Genomic DNA, 6,000 nt, shown 5'->3' on the forward strand with positions numbered 1-6,000 from the left:
TGACCGAGTCTGTCCGGGGCAAACAGGGAATGGCCGAGCATTCTGGCTCAAATGAGTCACACCCGCCATTCGAGACTGCGGCCATCCCTGGCTGGGTCAATGCAGAGAAGAGCAGTCAATGAGCAAGGCGTTCCAGGCCAAACCACCCTGACGGCGGCCTAGGGTACAAGTGCCGGCGAGTGAGTCAGTGTCCACAAAACTTGCCCACCTGATCTGTCCAGGCGGAGCTACCCCAGGGGCAAGCAATTCAGCGAAAAGCGGTGCAGGGAGAAACGCGGGATGGCAGACGCAGGCAAGCGCCGAGCAGCGGATAGCCGGCCAGCCCAGAGAAAAGGGTTCATGGCAGGGGCAGCCTGGGGCCTGAGAGTTAATCAATAATGTATACCAGTGCAAAAACGGTTGCTGGCTGATCAAACCAGGGAAAACAGACGATGATTGAACACATCAGACAATGCTGGTCAACCACCTAATTAGCACAGGGCAAGGTGGTCAAACCATATGTCCACCTTTCCAGTGATTTGCACTGAGCGTCCATTGCCTTGGCAAGTAATCCCTCAAAAAGCATGCACACATCCCTCTTTATGCTGCTGTTCGTGTTACAACTGAGGACCAAATGTGGTAACTCTGTCCTGAGTTGATGCCTGCTCATAATCCTCTTCTTGAAGAGCAAGACTACTTTGGTCTTTTTCTGTACCTCCAGCTCTCCACTCATGCAGCCATAACTGGCTGGTATTCCTTGTTCTGTGTCAACACCTCCATCAGCACCTGGCCCCACTCTCTGGATTTTCAGGGAACATTGTCAAGCCACTGGAACTGATTTAGGATATTAACTTGTCAGCATCCAGCTTTTGATTTCTCTGTTTTTAATCCCCAACTTATTTCAGGCCCCTTTCCTGCCCAACACGTTTTTTCCTGCCCAACACCTTTTTCCTGTCCAACACATTTTTCAGGCGCCTTTCCTGCCGACACAGTAGCTGCCCATCAGCTACTGTTTTTTTGATGTTGACATTCAAACTCATTTCTGCATTGTGTCCAGTTCTAAATTTTGTTTCCTGCTGTGGTTTGTTTCTCTCCTGGCACTTAAAAATGCTTTATTAACATTGTACACCTATCACTTTTCTGTTGTGTATTATTTTTGTTAAAGGCACAAATGACATAGCTGAGACCTCTTTAGAAATCAAAAGAAATTTAATGGTCTTTTTAGTGAGGTTGTAGTCTATCAACTGACTTTTAAGTATTGTCTCTCATTTTTATCCTCAATGGATGTGTGTGTAATTATGTGTGAACTGTTTGGAATTTCTTAAATAGAAAGTTACAGTTTATTGACTATAAATTTAAGTCATTAAATCTCTGTGAGGTGCAGACTTAATATATGTTTCTTCTTGTTCAATCCAACTGTCTTTAACCCAAACAAAATGACTTAAAATACGTATAATTTTTAGTTTATTTTTAAAAGTCCATGAATCATGTGAATCCAGGATACACACATTTATCTGCTCAATTTTTTCTTCTATTGGATATGTCTTTCAATATTTATTAATCCCACCTGTAATTTGAGCGCAAAAGTTTTTAGATATAGGAGTGAATTTTTATGTCATTCTATGTATTCAATGATGACAGACCATTTTTAAAGAAAGAAAGCTTTTTTTGTTGTTGTTGCTTTTGATTGCAAATCTACCTGATATGTGTTACATGTGAGAGATCATACATAAGACTTCTCTTTTTAAGATTTATTTCTTTATTAATTTTTTAAGATTTATTTATTTACGTATTTATTTATTTATACCAACACTGGGTATAGTCAGAAGCGCAGGAGGGTGAGAGAATTCACCAGAGCCAGACCAGGGAGCAGAACAGACAGAAGGACTGAAGTACACTGCTGAGGGGAGCAGCGGGCGGCAGGAGAGGTCTGTGCGCCATGTGGGACCCTTGCCAGCCAGCCAGGATTGAACTGGCGCTCCTCGGTGGCTGGGGAGCAGCCGGGGATCGAGCGGGCGCTGCAGAGGCTGTGGGCAGCTTCACAACCCAGTGCTCAATGGATGTGCCACTGGGGAGGCCCTTATTTATTTATTTATACAAGAACCAGGGTATAGGCCAGAGGTTTGTGGGGGCAGTTAGAGGATTCACCAGAGACAGAGCAGGGAAAAGAACAGGCAGACTGACTGAAATACACTGCTCAGGGGAGCAGCAGGCGATACAGAAGAGGTCTGCAACACCATGTGGGACCCTTGCCAGCCAGCCAGGATTGAACTGGCGCTGTAGAGGCTGTGGACAGGACAGCTTAACAGTGCAGCGCTCAACTACCTGTGCCACCAGGGTAGGCCCATATAAGACATTTCTTGTGGCTTGTTCCCACATCACTTTGCAGGGGCTACACTCTTCATGGTCAGTGCAGGGGAAGGCATGCTGGGCACCTCTCCTCTGGCCAGGCCTTCAAGCTCCATTCAGGGAGTTTCATACTCAGGGGTCTTGAAAGAAACAAGAATTAACACTGCTGACTGGGGGATGTGGTTTTAGTAAGGTCGAGGCTAGAGGGGAGGGAACTTGAAACTGCTGCCACCTGCCTTCCAAGAGCCAGCTCTGCCTGGTTTGCATGGGGCCTAATAAGCAGCATTGAAATAACAACTAGTTCTGAGAGGGAAAAAAAGAAACTTTGAAAAGCAACTTCTACACAGCATTCTCCACCTCCCAGCAAGGTCAGACCACACCCAATAAAAGCTTGCACTTATCCCTCAAAGGGTGCGACTTCTCCAACCCACATGGGGGTCATTGAATCTCACCCCGGAGCACAATAAATTTCTTGCCTGAGTTCTATGTCTTTATTTAGGGCTCTACTGTCTTTGTTTATTTTTTGTCTTGATCTGTCCATTGGTGAGAGTGGGGTGTTGAAGTCTTCCACTATATATGTATTTTTTTAATGTCTGTTTTCAGAGCTGATAATAATTGCCTAATATATTTTGGTGCCCCTTCATTTGGTGAGTATATATATATATTTTTTAAAGCAGGGTTCTTTTTTTATTTTTATTTATTTATATAAGCACTGGGTACAGTCAGAAGCGCAGGAGGATGAGAGAATTCACCAGAGCCAGAGTGGGGAGCAGAGCAGGCAGAAGGACTGAAGCACACTGCTGAGGGGAGCAGCGGGCGGCAGGAGAGGTCTGCGTGCCATGGGGACCCTCCTCCGGTGGCCGGGGAGCAGCCAGGGATTGAACCGGCAGCTTTGCAACCCAGCGCTCAACTGCTGCGCCACAAGGGAGGTCCTGGTGAGTATATGTTGATGAGTGTTATATCTTTCAGATGTATTGTCCCCTTGACTATAATGTAGTGTCCATCTATGTTTCTTTTTACCTTTTTTAATTTGAAGTCTATTTCATCTCATATAAAGTATGGCTGATTCTGCCTTCTTTTTTGGTCATTTGCTGGTAGGATTGTTTTCCAACCATTTATTTTCAGTCTATGTTTATCTTTTGTGGTTAAATGTACTTCCTGGAGAGAGCAGAAGGTTGGATTTTGTTTTTTAATCTAGGCTTCTAATCAGTGACTTTTTATTGATGAGTTTAATCCATTTACATTTTGAGCTAATACTGACATGTTGGCATCTGTATTTGCCATTTTGTTTGTCTTTTTTGTGATTTTTATTCCTTGCTTTATTCTGTTCTTCTTGTTCATTCCTCTGTTGGTTTTGGCTTTAGGATGTCTTGTAGAATTTTTTTGGAGTGGCGGTTTAGTTGTAATGAATTTCTGGAGTTTCTGTTTGTCTGAGAAGGTCTATATTTTCTCTTCAAAGAGGAAGGAGAGCTTTGCAGGGTAAAGTGTTCTTGGGTGGCATGTGTGTCTTGAAGTTTGCTGAATATGTTATTCCATTCTCTTCTTGTCCGTAATGTTTCTTTGGAGAAGTCTGAAGTTAACCTGATTGGTTTGCCCTTATAAGTTATCCGTTTCTTCCCCTTGCCAGTTTCATTATTTTTTCCTTATCTTGGACTCTTGCAAACTTTACTATTAGGTGTCTTGCTGTAGTTTTCTTTTTTTTTTTTTTTTTAATAGAGGCATGTTTGTTTATTTATTTATTTATTTATTTATCTATTTGTTTGTTTGTTTATACATGCACTGGGTGCAGTCAGAAGCGAGGGAGGGTGAGAGAATTCACTAGAGCCAGAGTGGGGAGCAGAGCAGGCAGAGGGACCAAAGTACACTGCTGAGAGGAGCAGTGGGCGGCAGGAGAGGTCTGCGCGCCATGTGGGACCCTTCTCTGGTGGCCGGGGAGCAGCCGGGGATCGAACCGGCGCCACAGAGCCCGCGGGCAGCTTTGCAACCCAGCGCTCAACCGCTGTGCCACCAGGGAGGCCCATTTACTTTTCTTTTCATTGTGGTAATTGGGAGTTCTTCTCGCTTCTTGTATGTCTTTATCTGTCTGCTTTGTCATGCTTGGGAAGTTTTCTTCAATTATCTCCTTGAATAATTTCTCAGGTCCTTTGTCTCTCTCCGCATCTTCTGGAATGCCTATAACTCTTACATCCTCTCTTCATGGAGTCTGATAATTGTCTAAGAGTCTCCTCATACTGCTTCATTTGCACTTCTCTCCCCTTTTCTCTTTTGGCTCTTTTTATTTCTGTATCTTCAATAGTACTAAACCATTTTTCCGTTTCATCAATTATGTTTTCATTGCCTTCCCCAGAGTTCCTTATCTCCTCTAGCAATCTTTTAATCTCCTGTGTTTCTTTCCTTTCCTTTCTTAAGGTCTCAATTTCATTCTTCAGTTCAGTGATTATTTGTTTCAAATCATTTTTTTCCTTTTTTTTCTATTTTTTTCTCTTTTTTTTCCTGTTTTCTTTCTGCTTTTTAATCATGATGATCATTAATTCTCTATCTAATAGGCCAAGAGTTCTTCCATGTCATTGTTGACAGTCATTTGTGACTGTATATATATATATATATATATATATACAGTCACATATATATAAATACAGTCACCATGTCATTGGTGTATTTCTTCTTGGGTGTGTATTTCTTCTTGTGGTGTGTCCTCCTGCAGGCTTGCTTGGTTATTTATATTTTTCTTCTCCCTGTTGTTTGCTTTTTAATTAGTTCTATGTATTGGGATGTTGTGCCACTGGTGTTGGCAGGCATCTCTTTGGAGTGCTCCTTTAGGGGTGTGGGAAACTCTTTAACAGACTGAGACTGGCACTGGTAGGCCTAAACTCCACCAGAGTGTTAATGCGGTGTTGCTGGGTGCTGTCCCTTACAGTTCCCTCCCTCTGTATTCACTCAGTTCCAACAAGGAATCAGCTAGTTGGTGATTTTGTTCTGGTCATGAGGCGGTACCAGAGACCTGTACTTGCTGACCTGTGCTTTTACCCAGTGGTTCTCTGAGAAACAGAGGTGGAGGGGAGCACCTCAACACAGGGGCTCTTATTCAAGCTGGGTGCTGTGTCTGCTGCGTGTTCACCCGGTGCTGTGCCCACAGCTATATGGGACCCATGCCCTGAATTCTTCACTCTAGGTCTCAATTCCAGGGCTATCAGATCCAAAATGCTGGCTGTCACCCTGTGCAGTGCCCAATGCTATGGGGCGTCCCATGCCCTGGATCCTGTGCATGACTCTCAGATCCAGAATGGGTCTTGCTCCCTGCCCTATTTCCCTCCTTACCCCTTTTTGGGTGGCCAACCCTCTCTCAGCGCCTGAGGGTATTTTTGGGATCCCTGGTTTCCAACTGTCAGGATGTTGGTGATTTTTTTTTATGGTCACTAGGTGGCGCCAGACATTTTTCCTAGTGTCCTTCCAAAACTGTGTTTTTACCCGGTGGGTCCAGGGAACAGAGTAGGAGTGGCATGGAGTGCCTCAGTGCTGTGGGGGTGCTGTGTCTGCCCTATGCCCCACCGTCATGAGGATCCCCCGCCCCGGGTCTCAGTTCCAAAGCCCACAGATTCAGGCCACGGGCTGTAGCCCAGTTCAGTGTCTGCATAAACAGCGCCTTTTGCACCCTGCTCCCTTGTCAGGGTG

This window comes from Talpa occidentalis, unplaced genomic scaffold, assembly GCF_014898055.3.
Source record: "Talpa occidentalis isolate TD23 unplaced genomic scaffold, MPIMG_talOcc4v2.1 talOcc4.18, whole genome shotgun sequence".
Classification (NCBI taxonomy): Eukaryota; Metazoa; Chordata; class Mammalia; order Eulipotyphla; family Talpidae; genus Talpa; species Talpa occidentalis.